The sequence below is a fragment of the Typopeltis vanoorti genome, chromosome 18 (genome assembly GCF_054136105.1).
Source record: "Typopeltis vanoorti isolate ZY-2024b chromosome 18, IOZ_Tvanoo_1.0, whole genome shotgun sequence".
In the NCBI taxonomy this organism is placed as follows: domain Eukaryota; kingdom Metazoa; phylum Arthropoda; class Arachnida; order Uropygi; family Thelyphonidae; genus Typopeltis; species Typopeltis vanoorti.
Window position 1 is genome coordinate 113,012,422 of NC_143566.1, and position 22,226 is coordinate 113,034,647.

Below are 22,226 nucleotides of genomic sequence, written 5' to 3' on the forward strand. Positions count from 1 at the left end.
TGATGCTGGCCTATTAGCAAAGCCGTTAACATATACAATCTTCAACTAACAGGTTGCAGGTTCAAATCCCATGAAAGTATGGATGTTTGTGAGTTTTTTTATATGAAGATTTTACAAGTCCACATACCAGAGGTCAGCAGAAAAAAAATTCCATGATTAATCTCTGAATCAGTGTTTCCAGATTATGTAAAATAAATAGATACATAAATAAAGAAAGTAATGTATGTGTGTGTGTAGCTCAGTGGATGTGGCATTTGCACACCATGGCGTTTGGACGCCATGGTTTCGAGTCTTCCTTCGTGTAGTCAGCGACTAGAGGAAATTTTTCTAGGCTTTTTTCTAGCTGTTCCCGAGTTAGTCGATCTCTGACACTGGTAAGCGGGTTTTTTCTCCTGGAAACTCGGGTTTTTCGTCCCGTAAACTCAAGAAAATCGACTGTAGACCCCACAGTATTTCAGACATTAAATATATTGTGTTAGGATTAGGGTCCACGAGATGGCAGCACTTGTCGAACCATTCTCCTCACTGCGTGCTGCTTAAATAGTGATAGCCTTGAGCCAGCTCTCTCTGATTGCGTACCAGTGGAGATTAAACTGCCCACTTAGTCTCCAAAAGTTAGATAGGGCTAAATGGCATCACCTACTCCCTATACGGGAATAAAAAGGCGTTAGCAGATTTTTTTTATTTTATATATATATATATATATATATATATTTTTTATTTATATTTTTTATATTTATATATATATGATTAATCTCTGAAGCAGAGTTTCCAGATCATGTAAAATAAATAGATACATAAATAAAGAAAATAATGTATGTGTGTGTGTGCAGCCTAGTGGATGTGGTATTTGCCCACCACGACGTTATTATTAATTATTATTTTATTAACTATATATATATTATATATAAGATATATAATATATATATAATATAATAAAAAAAATCTTAAGTCAGACAGTTAATGTAGTATAGGTTTGCAACCTTTCATGAGTGGAAGCATCAGAAAACAGATAACCACTGAGTCAATATAGCAGATTTTTTTAAAAAATAAATGCTTATTTATTAATCAATGGACAAGTAATGACACTATTATTAATTAAGTAATAGTTGTCAAGATTAAAGGAGAAAAAAAGTAATAGAATGTGTATCTTTATTATAATGTAAACAAGTCATTTTTACAATTCTTTGATAACTCAGGATATATGGCAATATTAATAGCAATTAAAATATGCATTAAAATATGATTAATTTTTGATGAGTGAGTGATATATGAGTATATCACCAGCCAACAAAAATTCATACTTGTTTTGCTGGTTATGACGGAGAGTTTCGATGCATCTTCTGAGAGCAAGAGAGAGAAGTATTGATGTTACAAGCTTCTTTCAGTCTTTCTCAAGTGTTATGGGCTTTGCTACTACGCTCTAATCTGGCTAAATCACACAGTGATAACCTAAGTATTAAGAAAAAAAAACCAGAATGAATGACTGAATCATTACAAATTAAATGAATCATTATAAATTGTTAATATTATTATTTACGCACATATAGCTTGGTTTAAAATGAAAAACTGAATAACACGGAAACAGCAAACAGAAAGGAAGGTATTTGTACATCATATTCACATTGTCACCTTCCGTTAAAATTAAAGCATATCTGTGTGATGCTATCAGTTTCTTGCAGTTCTCATAACACATAAAAAACTCCCTAGGTTCTTTCACTTTCAATCTCCCAACCTCCAGGAATTCTCAGTAAGTGAGCTGTAGTCCAGAAATATTCTTACTCATAATTCTTTGGAGTAAAATCAGATTCAAGGCGATGACCATTCACACTTTTGCGGAGGCATTTAATATATTGTCGTGTGGAAGTTGTTATTATTACTATTGTCACTTATCATTACCAGAGATCTCCAGGAAGTCAGGAGCTAGCTAAGAAAATCCACATATTACCTATGCAGCTGTCATAACTTTTCTTGAATTTTCACACTGCCTGCATTCACTGCCTCCAAAGACAGGCCATTCCAATCACAGCCTACTATCAGACAGAAAAATATAGCTCTCACCCCTTTCTTACTGCATTCATTCTCAACTTCAATGAATGCTCTCTGCTTCCGCTCTCATTTAAAGTTTTCAGGTAGCTATCAATCACATCATCCACTTTTTAACCTGATTGCCAGTGTCTACAATCTACCCATTCTTAATTTGTCCCTAATCCATATTCCACATGATATCTTCAACATCTCCTTTGAACTCCCTCCATTGTATCTGCATCACATTAGAAACTTGGGGATAAAATTGGACACAGCAGTCCACATGAGATCATAATAAGGTCTAATAAAGTGGCAGAATGACTTCCTTATCTTTATATGTCAATGTTTGTATCAGCATTGCAATTGTACTATTTTTTATGATCATCCCATACATGAGCAGTTGGGCAACCTATAGTATGTTAGTGCCATGGATGAGTAAAAAAGGAACTTGTTCACATTTAGTTTGAAGAACTGTGGATTGTATTCCCTGCATGTTCAATTGGATTTCATAGAGCTCAGAAATTATTCATGCCAGTACAGATGAACATTGGTCATGAAAGTATTTGTAGAAACACAAGTACATAGAGTGTGTGGAGTAAACTGGTGAGAGATGGGTCATTAATCACACAAATTGCTCTCTTCTATTTTGAGTCAAGCAATTTTAGGGAGCTGTTATGTATACTACCCAGATGTGTGAGCAATATTCAATAGTGGGACAGATTTGTGTAGAGTTATTAGTTGTGCAGAGGTAAAGTAACACCTTGAGCAAAAGAGAAATCATAATTTTTTGGGGGGCTGAGGAAACAATAATTGTAACACATCTAGAAAGAAGTCTGAGAAGAGAGCAATCCTAAGAAGAGAAATCTCATCTTCTTGTCTGTAGATTTGAATGTTGTCAAGGGTAAGACAAAAAGGAAGTGGCTCTTTTTTTGTTGTTGTTGTTGGAGATGAAACTGAACTGCTGGCAACTGACAAGTTGTCAGAGCCTCATTATGGTTTGGTTTGGAGATCAGAATTTAAGATAGCAGAGGTTGTGGTTCAGGAAGTTGTGATGATTTGTGTGGGACATGGTTTGTCAAATGAGAAAACAATGTGTTCTTATCAATAGAAGTTTTTACGTTTTTCTTTTTTTTACAAATATCCAGACATGATAGAAATGTGTACTTTATAGATTAATAAACTGATATAAAAATAATGTCAAGCGGTCTCGATTTTCACATAAAAAAGAAGGTCTAAATATTGAGAACAAAGTGAACTTTAATGTAGGAAATATTTTTAGACCAATGAAATCATTCAGTGGCAAGACTTAGACAGTGTATGTAGTGTGTTGGAGATATAGTGTGTTTAATGTAGTAATATATTGGAGATATTAATGTGTTTATGTAATAAAGTGATTTACTAAGAAAAAGGTAAGAGCATTTATGTTTTATTTTAAGAATGCTAAAAACGAATATGTCAGTTTAATAGAGAATCGTATAAAACGTTTTATATTTTTTTCTGGAATCCTGTTGAACATTTAGACATTGCATTGATGTCAGTTTAATAGAGAATTGCAACCGCTATAATAGTATATAAAATAAATGACCCCGTCCTCAATAGGTTTTTCACAAAAAAATAAAAATATGCTAAATTTTAAATATTTTTTCAGAAATTCTGTGGAATATTTAGATATTGTGTTCATTTAATAGAGAAAAATGACCCCTATAAACTGGTATAATATAAATGTTCCCCTCCTCGATAGTTTCCTTATAAATTGAAAAAAAAAAAAAGTTAAATCTATGGAAATATTTAGACCTTTTTTATGTAAAAATCGCGACCGCTTGACATTATTTTTATACCAGTTTAATAGAGAATAACGATCGCTATAATAATCTATAAAGTATACACGTTTCTATCATGTATGGATATTTGTAAAAAAATAAAAAGAAAAAAACATTAAAACATCAATAACTCTCATTTTATGAAGAATTTAGTTTGTATTGTTTAATAGAGAAAAATGACGGCTATAAAATGGTGTAATGCAAAAATTTTTATCGTGAATTAAAACCGCATATTTCTAATCTATTGAATATTTAGGCATAATTTAATAGAAAACATATCTAAAATTTCATTTATTTAATTAAAAAAATTGACTTACCCCCATATGCTGCTTTACTCTAGCTTAACACTATATCTCCAACATACACTGTCTAAGTCTTGCCACTGAATGATTTCATTGGTCTAAAAATATTTCCTGCATTAAAGTTTACTTTGTTCTCATTGGTCTACATATTTATTGCATTAAAAATGATAATTTCCATAAGTCACCATAAAATTTCCAACTTTATGCAATAAAGAACAAAAGTGGAAATATCCTATTTTAATGCAATAAATGTAGAAATTTTCCGACTTTAATGCAATAAAGAACAAAGTGAATGGAAAAAATGCTTTATCATGAATTTAATACAATAAAAGTATGTGTAGACCAAAATTTCAACTTTAATGCAATAAAAGAACAAAGTGAATGAAAAAAATGCTTTGTCATGAATTTAATGCAATAAATGTAGTAGACCAATGAGAACAAAGTGAACTCTAATGTAGGAAATATTTTTAGATCAATTAAATCATTCAGTGGCAAGACTTAGACAGTGTATGTAGTGTGTTGGAGATATAGTGTGTTTAATGTAGTAGTATTTTGAAGATATAATGGGTTTAATATAGTAGTGTATTGGAGATATTAATGTGTTTATTCTAGACTATCCCGAGGCCATCTTGAGACTGGAAGGCGATCCCGATCTTGGAGGTCCGGAGGCAACAGACGTGTTTCTCAGCGCTCTAGTTATTACATAAAGTTTTCAGATTTAATACTGATGATTAGAGATCGAGACTCTCGATAAGGCGTTCGTGCTCGATCAGCAGAGCAGGTAAGACTTTTTAGTTTTTGTTTTGTTTTCGTAAGCCTAGCCGTGCACAAATCTTTCGACGATCTCAATTTTCAGGAATTTCTGACGCTATCCAGGGATTTAGGCAACTTGCTACATAAAAAATGGCCAGATAAAATCGGAGCACACCAGATCCTTGAAGTGGAGACAGAGGATACCCATCCCTCTGAACTTCCTCACCCTTCACGTGACAACGCCAGCGAGCAAGCAATAACAACTGAAGACATCTCTCTTTCAAACTCCAGTGGCTTTCAGGAGGTCAGACGGAAGAAGAGAAAGAAAAAATCCCATGCAGCAGATCCTGAAATAATACCTCAGACGTTGGAATCTACAGCTGCAATGGACACATCAGCACTAGCTGATGAAAGAACAGAGACAGATACATTGACACAGCCCAAAGAGAAGATTCCACCAGTAATCTTGAGAGCTAAAGAAAACTGGTCGTCACTTGCAGAGAGGATGAAGAACAATAACATCAAGTTCTCATCAGCTAAAAACACCGACGATGGAGTCCGCATACAGCCTCAAGGAACAACGGACTAATGCCAGCTCACCAGACTTATGGATGAACAGAATGTCCCATATCACACATATCAACTGAAAAGTGCAAAAAACCTTAAGGTAGTCATCAGAGGTCTGGCAGAAACCATAACAGCTAATGAAATAACTACTGACCTCAGATCACAAGGTCTTGAACCAATTAAGATCTCGCGCATGTACCGCGCAGACAAGCGCCCCATGCCTCTGGTCTTAGTGGAGATCAGTAAAGATCAGAGAGAAATTTACGACCTTACTATAGTCTGCAACTTAGTCATCAAGACCGAACCACTCAGAAGAAAGGCATCCGCCGGTCAGTGCCACCGCTGCCAAAAATTTGGGCATGCACAAAAGTTATGTAAAGCAGATTACAAGTGCGTAAAGTGTGGTGACAGCCATCCCTCGCACACTTGCACAAAATCACGGTCTACACCTGCTAAATGTGCGAATTGTGGCGGCCCCCTTCCATCCAGTTATAAAGGCTGCTCAATTCACCCTTCTAACCTATGGAAGACAAGAGCGGCGTTGGCTCCGCCCACTCAGATTCAAGCCACGAAACCTTCGCCGGAAGTCACAGTGCGGAGTGTTCCCGCCGATAAAACATACCACGATACGATAACCGATAACACGATACGCTTCTGGGGTCTCTCCGCGGATTTTACCCGTAGCCTCGACAGCTTACAGCGAAAACTCTACACTAATTCTTGCTGCCTCACTAGGGGAGATGCTAATGGCCTTTAGCAACATGAACCCCAGCCAAGCCGACACTAAGAAATTCCTCAGGAATACTCAAGTCATCTTCTCCATGATCAACAAATGACATGTTCTCCTGCATCTCGATGCTGATATCCCAGATATTTCCACATTGCTTCGTAACACTACCGCTACTTTTTCACGTAAGTAGCTTTTCATTCCAAGCAACTCATTCAGGAGTTTTCTAAGCGCCCGAAAGCTGCCTTTCGGCTCGGGCGCTTCCGCATTGCCCTAAACAGGGTGAGCCAAGTGCTCGCTAACCTCTAATATAAGTATTTCATAGCGAAGAAGGGATCAGAATCCATGGGATTGATATCCATCAAGCCACAGAAGTTATCAGTTATCATTAATGTGTTTATGTAATAAAGTGATTTACTAAGAAAAAGGTAAGAGCATTTTTTTATTTTAAGAATGCTAATGAACATGTCAGTTTAATAGAGAATTGTATAAAAGTTTTTATATTTTTTTCTCGAATTCTGTTGAACATTTAGACATTACATTTATGTCAGTTTTAATAGAGAAAAATTGCCGCTATAATAGTATATAAAAGAAATGACCCCCTCCTCAATAGGTTTTTCACAAAAAATAAAAATGTGCTAAATTTTAAATATCTATGGAATATTTAGATAATGTGCTTGTATTCGTTTAATAGAGAAAAATGACCACTATAAACTGGTATAATGCAAATGTTCCCCACCTCGATAGTTTTCTTATAAATTGAAAAAAAAATCGTTAACTCTATGGAAATATTTAGACCTTTTTTATGTGAAAATCGCGACCGCTTGACATTATTTTTTAACGACCGCTATAATAATCTATAAAGTACACGTTTCTTTCATGTATGGATATTTGTAAAGAAAAAAACATTAAAACATCAATAACTCTCATTCTATGAAGAATATAGGTATTGTGTTTGTATTGTTTAATAGAGAAAAATGGTAAAAAAAAAAAAATCAGCTAACGCCTTTTTATTCCCGTATACGGGGAGTATGCGAGGCCATTTAGCCCTATCTAACTTTTGGAGACTGAGTGGGCAGTTCAATCTCCACTGGTACCAATCAGAGATAGATGGCCCAAGGCTATCACTAATTAAGCGGTGCTCAGTAAAGAGAGATGGCTCAAATGTGCCGCCATCTCGTGGTCCCTAACCCTAACACAATATATTTAATGTCTGAAATAATGTGGGTTCTACGGTCGATTTTCTTGAGTTTACAGACGAAAAACCCGAGTTTCCGGGAGGAAAAACCTGCTTGCCCGTGCCAGAGAACGACTAACTCGGGAATCGGTCGAAAAAAGGCTTAGAAAAATTTCCCCTAGTCGCCGACTAGACTCGAAACCAAGTCTTCCTTTGTGCAGCCAAGTGCCGTGGTTGGCAAACTCCACATCCACTGAGCTACACAAGCTCTGCTATAAAATGGTGTAATGTAAAAAATTCTATCGTGAATTAAAACCGCACATTTCTAATATTAAACCTTGATAATAGGAATTCTATTGAATATTTAGGCATCATGTAATACAACATATCTAAAATTTCATTTATTTAGTAAAAAAATTGACTTACCCCCATATGCTGACTTTACTAGCTTAGCACAATATCTCCAACATACACTGTCTAAGTCTTGCCACTGAATGATTTCATTGGTCTAAAAATATTTCCTTCACTTTGTTCTCATTGGTATTTACATTTATTGCATTAAAGATGGAAATTTTCCATCATTAAAGCATTATTGACCAACTTTAATGCAATAAAAATAAGTGAATGGAAAAAATGCTTTGTCATGAATTTAATGCAACAGATGTATATGTAGACCAATGAGAACAAAGTGAACTTTAATATGGGAAATATTTTTTAGACCAATGAAATCATTCAGTGGCAAGACTTAGACAGTGTATGTAGTGTGTTGGAGATATAGTGTGTTTAATGTAGTAATATATTGGAGATATTAATGTGTTTATGTAATAAAGTGATTTACTAAGAAAAAGGTAAGAGCATTTATATTTTATTTTAAGAATGCTAATAATCAATATGTCAGTTTAATAGAGAATTGTATAAAACGTTTTATGTTTTTTTCTGGAATTCTGTTTAACATTTAGGCATTGCATTTATGTCAGTTTAATAAAGAATTGCAACCGCTATAATAGTATATAAAATAAATGACCTCTCTCCTCAATAGGTTTTTCACAAAAAATAAAAATGTGCTAAATTTTAAATATTTTTTCTGTAATTCTGTGGATTATTTAGATATTGTGTTTGTATTCGTTTAATAGAGAAAAATGAAATAAAGAACAAAGTGAACGGAAAAAATGCTTTGTCATGATGACTCATGGAAATTTCTACTTTAATGCAATAAATGTAGAAAATTTCCAACTTCAATGCAATAAAGAACAAAGTGAATGAAAAAATGATACTTTAATGCAATAAATGTATGTGTAGACCAATGACAAAAGCATTATTGGGAAAAGTTCCAACTGTAATGCAATAAAAGAACAAAGTGAATGGAAACCTGATATGGCTTGATGGATAACAGTCCCATGGACTTCGATCCCTTAATCGGTATGAAATAGTCTTGTATTAAAGGTTAGCGAGCACCTGGCTCACCCTATTTAGGGTTGTACGGAGGCACCAGAATCGATAAGCAAAGCAGCTTTCGAGTGCTTATGTTTCCACCTATCGTGTTCGTCATAATTAGATGACTCTTGAATGAGTTGATTTGGATGAACAGCTGCTTTGGCAAAATAAGCAGCAGCACTGTTATGGAGGAAAGTGGGAATATCTGGAATATCGGCATCGCGATGTAAGAGAGCATTTCTGACAAACCACGGAGCGTTGAAGATCATACGGAGGCACTTGTTTTGAATAACTTGTAGCTTTTTGATGTTAGTGGGGGAAGTGTGACCCCAGGCTGGCGATCCGTAAGTTAACGATGGTCTGATAATTGTTTTGTAGATCCGTAGTTTGTTTTCAGTGCTGACTTGACTTCTATTGAGGAGAGAATAGAGTTGTACAATTGCAGAGTTTGCTTTTTTGCATGCATAAACTATGTGGGAGTTAAACTTTAAATGGTTATCAAATTGAATGCCTAGATATTTGGTGCTAGATCTCCATGGGATGGCTGTGTTAAAAAGTTTAACTTCTCCAAAGTGAGATGCTTGTCTTCTTGTGAAGAGAATGGCAGTGCTTTTATCGGCATTTACAGATATTCTCCATTTTCTGAACCAGTGCTCTAAATCTGCTAAGAATTGCCATATCATCCGCATAACTAGCTATAGTGGTTAGTGATGTGCTAGGAACATCAGAAACAAAGATGTTAAAAAGCAGCGGTGAGAGCAGCGAGCCTTGAGGGACACCAGCAGTGATTTTTTTCAGTGAAAATCTAATTCCACGCAACTTGACTTGAATTTTACGGTCCTGTAGAAAGAATTTAATAATTTTGGTAAGATAAAGAGGGATGTTGGCTGCAATTAATTTATAGATGAGACCTTTGTGCCACACCTTATCGAAAGCTTTTGCAACATCTAGAAAGATAGCTCTTGTGTGCTGTTTCCAGTTAAAGCCTGTAGTGATGAACTCAATCAGTCTGTGAATTTGCTGTGTAATGCTATGTCCGGTACGGAAACCAAATTGTTCTTTCGGAATTATGTTATTTTTATTCACCTACTCATTAAGTCGGTTGAGAATGACTCTTTCTGCTATTTTTCCTAGGCATAATAGAAGACTGATAGGTCTATAGCTCTGTGGCATCTCACAATATTTTTCTGAGTGGGCTGGATTAACTCCTGTCTAGGCTTTTGAAGGTTGGATGGGTGGAGAGAACAACCCTTGTAATTAGCAGGATGGGGCCACTGCAGTTTGCACATTTAGCAGGTGTGGTCTTTGGCTTGACGCAAGTGTGCTAGGGATGGTTGCCACCGCACTTCACACACTTGTAGTCTGCTCTGCATAACATTTGCGCATGCCCAAATTTTTGGCAGCGATGGCATTGACCAGCCGATGCCTTTCTTCTCAGTGGCTCAGTCTTGATGACCAAGTTGCAGACTATTCTAAGATCTTAAATTTCTCTCTGATCTTTACTGATCTCTACTAAGACCAGAGGCATGGGGCGCTTGTCTGCTCGATACATTCGAGAAATCTTGATCGGCTACAAGCCTTGTGATCTAAGGTCAGTAGCTATTTCTTCTGATGTTATGTTTTCTACCAAACCTCTGATCACTACCTTGAGGTTCTTTTCACTTTTAAGTTGGTAAGTATGGTATGGAAATTTATGATCGTCCATAAGTCTGGTGAGCTGGCGGTAGTCCGTTGTTCCTTCAGGCTGTATGCGGACTCCATCATCTGTGTTTTTGGTTGATGAGAACTTGATGTTATTTTTCTTCATCGTCTCTGCAAGCACGACCATTTTTCCTTAGATCGCAAGACTACTGGTGGGATCCTCTCTTTGGGCTGTGTCGGTATATTTGTCTCTGTTCTTGCACTAGATTGTGCTGATGTGTCCATTTGAGGTGCAAATTCAGGTTCTGCAGCAAGGGACTCTTTCTTTCTCTTCTTTCTGCTGACTTCCTGGTAATCATTAGAATCTACGTCAGTTGTAACGGAGGAATTGACGCTGTCATGTGTAAGGCGAGGAGAAAGTTCGGAGGTTTGAGGGTCTTCTGTCTCGACCTCTATAATCTGATGAACTTCTACCTTTCCTGGCCATTTTGTGTGTAAAATGTTACCAATTTGCCGAAAGATAGCTAGAAGTTCTTTGAAAGAGAGATCCTCATATGGTGAATCCATAATTAAATCTAGACTTGAAGTGGGGGAAGGACCTGCCTTGTCCCTTCAACCACCGAGTGCTGCACAGGGCGGGGAACAGGAGAGGGCCTGGAAAATGTTTTTGAAGATGAAAATAAAAGTCTTACCTGCTCTGATGATCGAGCACGCTGTTGACGCTATAGAAGAACATCAAACAATCACTATTTTAATTTTAATGTTGAAAGGAACTCTGAACTAATCATTAAAAACAAAACTTAATCACTGCTGTAATACTACAAGGAGCGCTGATAAACACCGAAATTTTTCCATGAGATTTGGAAGACAGAGCATGGGTATTTATATTCGGAAGGCAGAGCTAAGTAACAAAGTTTCTCCAATAAGAAATTTCACTTAAAAATTTAACAGCCTATGAGGTAAATAGGAAGGCACTTCAACAGCCAATGAGGAAATTTAGACGAAAATGAACAACTAATAATGAAATTAAGACCACAATTTAACAGCCAATCAGGAATTTGAAGATATAAATATGAAAAACAAAATTTCAGTCGCATTTTGAAAAGACCTCTGAGAAGTAAATAGTGTTTCCGTTGAATTGGAATTGGGACATGTAATACCATTATTGAAATTTTATTCATAATTCTAATTGGAAGTGAAATAAAAATTGAAATATATTTGAAATATCCAAAACTGGTGGTATATCTCTTGCTGAAATAATTTCACTTGATTATCAACTCTTCCACCATGAATCAGATTGGATTCTCCAGCTTAAGTGCAACTATCTCGATTGTTGGAATCACTGTTGAATTGGAATCGCCTCTCTGTTTATGGATAGTGGTATATTCTTCGATTAAAAGACTTCTTTACCCGTTCGTTCCACCCATAAATTCAATTTTGAAGACTCTAGCGAAGGAGATAGTGACAACCGTGAATGCAATTCTTCAGGATGTTCTAAGTGGTGTTTCGTTCCAAGAAGCTGCAAGAACAGAAATTCGACAAGCCTTGTTTAATCTTCTTAATATGTGGATTTCTAACCTGCAACTTTGGTTATAATCCTGGTACCAAACAGCTTCTCTTGATCATATCATGTATGTGAAATAATTTATAACCAATTATGTATTCCATTATGAATGTACCCGTAGTAACATGAATAATAAAGTACTGTATTTATAAAAACTATAATTCTCGTTTTATGTCTCCTTTTTCAGTTTCTAATTTTTTTTTATATTTCTGTTTTATGCGAGATATATTTCTCGTGTGTTTTGCGATTGTTGTTAAATCTTTTACCGCACTTAGTTTCCGGGTAATAAGAACAATACAATTCACCATCATGATAAAAAAAAGGCCATTGTACACCTAAAGTCTTGAAAACCATGATGACCTGACTCATCTAATATTCTTCTGTTCTTTCCGTTCCTTCTTTATGATGTATAAATTACCTTTTTTTAAATAAATTAAATTGTCATTAATGTTACATCTATAGGCGGCGTCTGTGAGTAAGCTACTGTAAACTAGTGCTCCAACATTTTATCCCTACCTCAAGAGTTTCCCCTCCAAATTAAACATCAACGGAAATCTTAACAGCGGGTACTAAGGAGTCGATAACTCCAGTACAACCTCCGAGTAGTTTTAGTGCATAAAATCAGTTACATTTCGATCTAAAAATCAGCCACTTGCAAGCGCCCGCTATGTCTACCGTGTGACGCAAAGATGGCGGCAGTAAAAACCAACGACGAAAGAGCACCCCATGTCTCGCCAGCGTAGCGTCGTCGATTTGCCGACAAACCCACAAATTGCCGCAGCTGCAAAATTGATATCAGCGATAAAGAAAGGGTATAATGTGAGAGTTCTGTTGCTACTGAATACACTTGTATTCCAGTGCAAAAATGGACGAGTCGGAGAACAAGGCATATATCGACCTTAACCAGCCCTCTTTCTGTTCGCTGTGCCTCCCGAGTAAAACAGCTCCTGAACTTAGGCAAACGAATCGAAAATCTCGAACAGCACATGAGTGCTACGAAGGAAACTCTTTCCTCAAAAATACGAGCACTAGAAACCAAGCTCGAATCAATTGACGATCAGCGCCGCCATGCAAATTCGCATTTCCCCTCGAATGAACTCCGTGAAATAATGGCATCAACGTTGCACGACTTGATGGAGACCAAAAACAAAACATCCAATGTGATTATTTGGAACTTATGAAAAGAAAACAAAAACTCACTAAGTATAGATATTCTTCTGCTAATTTGTTGATGCAGGTGCTACCGTTTCGGACCCATAAATAAAAGAAAGGATGGAAGGAACTTTCCATGCCTTGTTAGTGTGACTTGAGACATGCTGACAAGCATATCAAAACTAATAACGGCGATCAACAAGTTCAATGATACTTGTCCCCAATCGGGCATACGTGCCCGACCAGATTTATCATTTGCACAAAGGGAACAAGAACGCCAGCTTCGAAGACAATTTGCAGACTAACATCTAAATGGTGAATACAGTTGGATCATCAAAAAGAAACAAATTAAATTGGCCCCCAAAACGAAGTAATGCCACTAGCACACAATGGTGACCAGTATGCTGGCACTGCACACGAATGCAGAATTTGTTTGTCAAACTGTATTCGGAATTTTCATCGAATTGAATTCGGAATTTTTGTCGAATTGAGAGCTAGATATGATGTGGTAATCAGTTCATTTTGGATGTTTAAATAGATTATATTTGGAATTAAAGCTGAAAATAAATTTCTGTCGCATTTTGAAAGTCCTGTGAGAAGTAATCAGTTTTTGCTGTTTAAATTGAATTGGAATTGTGACATATAATACCGTTATTTGAATTTTATTTATAATTCTAATTCAAATTGATGAATTAAATACAAAATTGAAATATATTTGAAATATCCAAAACTGTTAGTATATAAGGAGCTTTTTTGCTGAGCTAATTTCAATTCAATTGAAGAATTATCAATTCTTCAACCATGAGCCAGTTTGGATTCTCTTGTTTAAGTGGAGAAGTCTGACCACACCTCCTCGCGTCCCCTCCTGACCCTTGAAGCTCTTGACCACATTTCTTATGGTCCGATTTTAAGGTGACTAATGTGGCAACGGCATCGATTTTCTAATGAAGAGTCATAAAATGATATCAACCAATGCTACTGCGTCCGGGAAAGCCGACACGTCTCGGACTGCTGTCCAGGCTCCTGATGATAAATATGCTACGAGGACTCATATTAACATTTTGCAACTCAGTATCAACGGTACTCAGAAAAAAATGGATGAACTCAAATACATGCTTTACAAAAAATATCCATATAGTTTTTCTACGAGAAACAAAAGTAAACAAAAATCTGAACTTCAGCATCAAAGAATACACAGTTCTTAGGAAGGATAGAGAGGAAAGAGTAGGTGGTGGGCTTGCTATCCTTTTGAAGACCCCAGAAATCACCCTAAATCAATATTTAGATAACAGTTCGACGAAAGTTCAAGCTGTTGAAATACATCTACCAAACCATTCTATTTCAATCACAAACGTCTACCATCCTGATAATACAAATATTGATACAGACATCATTGAAAAGCTAAGCGAATCTCCAACTGATGCAACCATTATACTTGGTGACCTAAATGCAAAGAGACCAACGTGGAACTCCCCCGATTTAGACCATAAAGGTCATCAATTGGAAGACCTCTTTACAGATTTGGAACTCAACAATTAACATTGAACAGATCACCTATCTCTCTAAAACTACGGGAACTGAATCTGCTTTTGACATCAGAGCTATTAATTATAGCATTGCATCAAGGTCACGATGGAAAATTTTGGGAAATGCCATCAGTGACCACAGATCCATAATGACAACACTAAACTTCAAGGTCGATCAAGAACAGCAAATCAAAAGGACATGGAACTTTAGAAAAGCCGACTGGACAAGGTTTACTCAAATCTTGGAGAGCCTCTGTCAAGATGAACCTGTCTCTGGAAACCTGGACAGAAAATTACAAACCCTTACTTCATATATCAATAAAGCTGTCAAAGCAACAATACCAAGATGAAAACGGAAAAATACTTGGATACTATACTGGAAAGATCACAATATCTATTCAATGATTACACAAAGAGACAATATTAACATACAATTCAGAATTAATAAAACTGATGAATATAGCAAGAAATTAATGGACATAACACACAAAATAGAGCAGGAAATTTGGAAATGCAAACAAGAGAAATGGGCGGAGCTTTGCAGTAACCTGGATCTAAGAAAAGACAGCCAACACTGGAACATTATTAGAATCCTAGACAACACTATCAAAAAAGAGAACCAACAGAACTTAATGGATCGGAAGAAGGCAAACCTACCTGTCTCGTGAATGATGAGAGTAACACCATCGATTTACCGACTTTCTCGTGGACCAGTGTGGTGAACACATTCCTTGTAATAATGGCCGGATGAATTACGTCAGCACCTGAACTTCTTTCAAAGCTAAGAGCAATCTGGTTAGCACTCAAATCGCATTCCTAAAAATGAATCAGATCGGGGAACTTAAACGAACTTGTGAGCGGTATCATAATATACAATTAAGGGATAATTACAATGATGTAACAGAATAAAAAGGATAATCTGTACTCTTGTGTACCCACGAAGGTTGTTGAATCTGTTGCTGCAGTTCTTCCAAGCAGTCTTTTCTTCTGCGAATATCCAAAGAGTTAATTCTTCTTTTTCTCCATTCTCACCTTCCTCCTTATCCTTGGTGGAATCTCCGGAGCCTTTTGCGAAAATATCTTTGCTAACAGAAAGATCTTATCGATAAAGAAGTTTAAATATAAAACAGCGAAATTATATTCCATGCTTTGAAACTTGAAAAAGAGATTATCTTTTTTTCGTTCCATCTTTTGTACCGTAATGGTCATTAGAGGGATTTACTTTTCTGAAATGCCACAAGAGAGAGAGAGAGAGAGAGAGAGAATAGAAGCGAAGGAAACGAATATAAAATACTTCGAATGAAATAGCCTGAACTAAATGCAATATAAATTCTGGAATAATGATTTCGTTTTTCCAGATTAAAAAAAAATCACGGAGAAACACTTTTTTTTTAAAACTTTAACAGAACGAGTGAATTCTCCAACTGCTTCTGGCCCAATCTGCAATCGTCACTTGTTTCTGTAGTCACGCGCACTTTCACATCCCTAACAGAGGGCACGCGTTGCATCCAATGGGACATTCGGATAGACTGAAGGACAAAACAACCCCTTTGGCTATGGCTAAGAACAAACACTACACCTGCACGCATCCAGTTGGCAGTAGCGTCTGTTAGCAGAAGATGTTAAGTGCAGCTTTAGACAGCTTGTTGGCAAAATGTCTCCTTCTTTCCAGATGGTCTCTTGCATGTTGTTAGCGATGTCAGCAGTCGCAATGAAGTGTGTAGCTGACCTCACCATGGTTCGAACAGGTAGGTCAGTTCCCCTCAGCAACAGCGCTTTGATTTCCACGCAAATATTTCGATTGCATTTTATTAACAGAGGCGTAACATGCGACAAAAACAATTTTTATTTTAAAGAATTTTCCATTACAAGTCTTTACAGAATGGCCGCTGAATAATTCCATGAAGTTAATATCAGAAAGAGAGAAAGATAGAGAGAAAAAAACAAAATCGAGCGATATGCAAGAAAAAAGAGAGAATGTAATGAAAGATAAAATTATTTTTATTTTCTCTTTTTATTGTACAATACAATTTTAATGCCTGGACAAAATAAAGATCCTTGCCTAATTTCTTCACTTAAATATTGCGTTACATTCCAGAACCAATTTAATTTTTAATTTTTTTTGCTAATTTTTTTCTAATCGCTTACTCCACAAACCACTTTCTTTGTTCTCGAACTTCATAACAATTATTTGAAATATTATTTAAAAAACCAGTGCTGCCAACGTTCGAGATTATGTTATATTTTTGTTCAAAATCATGATTCGAAGAATACTTCCCAGATTTGCTGAAGGACATGCTTGAGCGACTTTGCTTTATAAAGAATAATGAAATTCTTTAAATATATCATTAATTTTTTTCTTTCTGTTATAATTTACTTTTCTTTGCACTTTCACCTTCTTGGTTTCCCTGTATAATTGGTCATTACAAAATAAAATTAACACTTATGATTTAAATTGATATGTATATATTTTCTGCTAGTTCAGATATCATGCTCCAATTTTATAATAAGCAATACTTTTGCTTATATATGTATATATTTAAATTACAACGTTTTGTATTAAAAATTTCCACTACAAAAGTTCAACAGAATCAACAATATTATTGTCATATTTCTTTTCCTCGTAGAAGAAAACGGTAAAATGCAACTCTTATAATTGTATCAGATATGGCAAAAATAGTAAGAAAAAAAATCATTTGTACCTTCTTTTCAAAACAAAAAGAGAGAACATTGTAAATGCACCCAATGAAAAAGAAAATACTCCATATTTTTCTTGTGTTATCTGATTTTTTCTAGTACAAAGAAGAAATCACTGCACATAAGATGGTAGAATACAAGAGGGCAAAAATCTGTAGATTGATTACATTATAACTAATAAAGAAATCATGTCAGAAAAAATTATTGATGTAAGAGTTCTAACATCAGCAGATATAACGATATTTTCTTCTAGTTTAGATACGTGGCATTATTGAAGTAGCTAAATCTTTGCTACTATTTACACTAAAATGAATGAGCATGTTCCCCAAGTGATTTACGTTCATAACAGTTGTCTTGCGAACGATTTATAAAAGAAATTCTCTGAAATAACTGCAAATTGAATAAGTCTTCAATATAACCTTCCTACCCTCCCCCAAAAAATAAGATTATGTGAAGTATATGCTCCTTTTCTTTTAAAATAATTCAAGTCCTCTTTTTCAAGATAATTATACGAAATAATTTATAATTTTCCGATAATAAAAATGAAACTGATCATTATAAATTAAGAACTTATTTCAGCATAAATACTGTATCAGCCTGTAAAAGAAATGTCTGTATTTTTTTCTATGTTAGGATGTCTACTAATCAACAATTGAAAACCAAACACAACATTCTTGATGTATCTGGCACTATAGCTTGAGGCACTTTAGTGTCCCTTCTAGCTAAGGGTTCTCAATTTTCTTCCTCAATAGCACTGAGAGTAATCTAAGCCTTTACCTCCAGCTAAGAGGATTAGTACAAGTATTTCTAAGGCGTAGATGTCTTCAGAAATAGCAACCAGAAGCATAAATGGAAGTGAAAATATTTAGATTATTTTAAGAAAAAGAAACTAAAATAATACTACTGAACTTTTTTTGTGTGTGGAATGCATATAAACAATTTTATGTGGTGAAAATATAGAATAGTATTTCTAAAATTTCAAATCATTTCAGCAGACAGAAGGACAGCTGGTTTTAGATTGCAAAGAAATAGTACAGAATTCAGGGTACAACAATCTTATTGCCTTATTTCTTTTGTCAAAACGGTAAAATGAAGTAATAGATTTTGAATACTGTCTGGAAACGTTTTCTAACCTGTAGAAATTTAGAGTGGTTATGTAATTAAATTCCAGGAGAGGATAAGGATGGGGACGGAGGGTAAGCATTAGCAAATATTCAAAATGAGCATAAATTTTGAATTATTCTATATATGATATCCTTCATATTATATTTTCAACATATCTACGGTGGTTACGCACTAGATATTATCGTAATGTGCATCGTACAAAAAAAAAATGGCTAAAAATCCCTGCTAAAATATCATTCGATATAAATTTTCGATACTAAAAAGATTCACAATCGGAAACCGAGTTATGCAATATAACATCGTTTGTTGTTCATAAAACAAAAAAAATCGTTTCTAGAACTGAAATGCGATAATCCATATAACGATATTTTGCTAGGAAAGAAAGCAAAAGGTCATATTTATTTCAATAAATATTATTTAAAAATCTAAATACGTGACATAATATGTTCAATGCAAACATCTGAAAATTCGCGAAAAAAGTGTTTCTATATTGGAACAACCAGTGCAACTGTTCCGTTGCAGTGATTTGAAGAATAAATTTATAATACAGCAGAATTTGCTACTGCTAAATAGATTCATTGCAAAGGCTGATAGATGGTCATTTCAGGATTGATTATTTTCGCACGTGTGAAATTCGTTTCAATTTTTGCGAAGAAACACAATAAATTATTTTAGAGGCAAAAAAGTCAAATATTTTAGGACAGTAAAGAAAATTCCAAGTAAAACAGTGTGTGTAAAGACAGGTGACACAAATTATTAGTCAGGCACTAACAGTTAATCCACAAATGGCTCTAAAACAGCCGTAAATGGATTAACGGCGGAGGGAGGTAATGGCATGATGAAAGGTATAACGCCGATGAAGTTTTGATCCATGCAGAATGCTATGGTGGTCTGGATATTTCATCCACCTCAGCTGGTAGGGAGGTTAATAAAATCTGTACCTATGTTTCATAACAGTTTTCGGGTGTGTGATAGTAATGCCAGGTGGGAGGGGGGAATATCAGAGGCGAAATAAAGTTCAATTCTATTGTGAAAGGAAATGAAATTTTGATATACATATTTTGAATGATAAAAATAAACAAATGTATCGCTTACTTTAAAAATTCGAGAATAAAATATCTGAATTATGCAGAAAATATAAATTTAAATCATAACTGTTAATTTCATTTTATAATGACCAATTATACAAGGAAACCAATAAAGTGAAAGTAAAAAAGAACAGTAATTACTATACAACATGAAGAAAAAATTTAGTAATATGATTAAAGAATTTCATGTTATTCTCTATAAAGCAAAGTTGCTCCAGCGTGTCCTAAAGGAAATCTGTGAAGTATTATTCGATTTGGAAGGTTTTGTACAAAAATAAAAATAATATAAAGTGGAATGTCGGCAGCCGGTTTTCTTTTCTTTTTTTAAAAGAATATTTCAAATTATTATCGGGAATAATTAATTAATTATTTACGATAAATATTTCTTCGAGAACAAAGAAAAATCTTTTGTCTAGTAAGCGATTAGAAAAAAATTAGCGCAAAAAAATAAAAAAATTAAATTGGTTCTCCAAGGTAAGGCTTTGTTCACTTAAATATTTTTAAGTGAACAAATTATACAAGATCTTTATTTTGCCCAGGCATTAAAATTGTATTGTACAATAAAAAGAGAAAACAAAAATATAAATAATTTCTCTATTTTTAGTCTATCCTATATAACTAAAATCCAGTTGACCAGCATAGAACAAGGACGTACGTTTCTTGATGTAGGCAACTGAGAGGCAGCTAGAAACGCGACATAATCCGATTAACCGTTCTCTTCAGTGTGAAGGTTTATCACACTTTCTAATGGATGTGATAGTCAAATTGCACTTCTTATCCAGGTTCTTTAAAGCACACTTTGTTCTCATTGGTCTACTGATTTATTGCATTAAAGTTGGAATTTCGATAAGTCATCTCAGCATTGTTGCATTAAAGTTAGCACACTTTGTTCATTTATTGCATTAAAGTTGTTTCCTCTATTAAGCAAATTTTGTTCATTTATTGCATTAAAGTTGGAAATTTCCATGATCAAGTCAGCAAATGGGGGTAAGTCAATTTTTAACTTAAAGGAATGAAATTTTGGATATGCTTTTTATGTCATATTATAGCGCTCGTTATTATCTATTAAATGAATACCGACATGATGCTTAAATATTCAATACAAATCCTAAACATTGCTATTCTTAAGGTTTATCGGTTTTTACTTTTTAATATTTCCTGAAATAAATATACATGATAGAAATGTGCGGTTTTCAGTTTATTGTAGTGGTCGCGATTCTCTATTAAACTAACATGTCAGATACTTAAATTTTCATAATTTTTTTTATTCAAAAAATAAAAAATTTACGATAGAAATTTTGCATTATACTTATTTTTGGCGGTCATTTTTCTCTATTAAACAATACAAACACAATACCTAAATTCTTCATACAATGAAAGTTATTGATGTCTAATTTTTTTCCCCTTTTCATGTTTTAAAAAATAGCCATACATGAAAGAAACGTGTACTTTATAGATTATTATAGCGATCGCCTTTGGGTATTAAACTGACATAAAAATAATGTCTAGCGGTCGAGATTTGATAAGAAAACAAGGTCTGAAGTTTCCATAGAGTTAACAAGAAATAGCGATTTTTTTCAAATCACAAGAAAGCAATTGAGGAGGGGAACATTGAAATTGTAGCATGTTATAGCGGTCATTTTTCTCTATTAAACGAATACAATCTCAATTCCCCAAGTACTTTACAAAATTTCCAAAAAAAATATTAACCTTTATCCCATTTTTATTTTTTAAAAAAAAAGGAATTGAGGAGGGGGACTTTTGCTTTATTGTTTGTTATAGCGGTAGCGATTCTCTATTAAACTGCCATAAACACAAATGTCTAAATTTTCCATACCATTCCAGAAAAAAATATTAACTTTAACACATTTTTATTTTTTTTAAAAAGGGAATTGAGGAGGGGGATTTTTGCTTTATTGTTTGTTATAGCGTTCGCGATTCTCTATTAAACTGCCATATAACATAATGTCTAAATATTACATAGCATTCCAGAAAAAAATATTAACGTTTATCATGTTTTTATTTAAAAAAAAAATCGAATTGAGGAGGTGTACATTTGCTTTATTGTTTATTACATCGAATATTATTCTCTATTAAACTGATATAAAATATTAGTGCTCTTACCTTTTTTTCTTGGTAAATTCGTTTAAAATCACTTGAAATCTCACGTACATTTACTGTATTAAAGCAATTTCTTTGTTGGCATTAATGCATTAAAGTTGGAAACCCATCTACTCATTGCATTAAAGTAGAAAACATCTCAGCATTATTGCATTAAAGTTGGAAAACAATATTTCCCTGCATTAAATCTCACTTAACATTTACTGTATTAAAGCAACTTCCTTGTTGGCATTATTCCAACTAACATATACTGCAATAAAGTTGGAAATTTCCCTGACGTCATAACGACATCTCACGTGATATTTTTCAACCAATAAATATCATTCAACTGAAGAGCAAGCTAAAGTGAAAATATACAGTATATAGTGGTAAGTAGTGAAGATGGCCGCTCGCGTGTTAGTGTTTCGTGTCGCGTATTTTTGATGGTGAATTGTGAATTTGACTGATAAGTTTTTAGAGATTTATGCTTATTCTTTAGTAATATCAGTTATTTGCTTGCTGCCA

At 34.6% G+C, this 22,226-nt stretch overlaps 1 long non-coding RNA gene across 1 annotated transcript; it reads right to left on the bottom strand.

Annotated features, from left to right (window-relative positions):
• Positions 1–1,135: 1,135 nt before the first annotated feature.
• LOC150097081 (uncharacterized) lies at positions 1,136–21,935 on the bottom strand. Its single transcript, XR_016549795.1, has 2 exons — positions 21,726–21,935; positions 1,136–1,452 (listed from the first exon to the last, which is right to left on the bottom strand). It is a non-coding gene; the product is annotated as an uncharacterized LOC150097081 (long non-coding RNA).
• Positions 21,936–22,226: the final 291 nt, after the last annotated feature.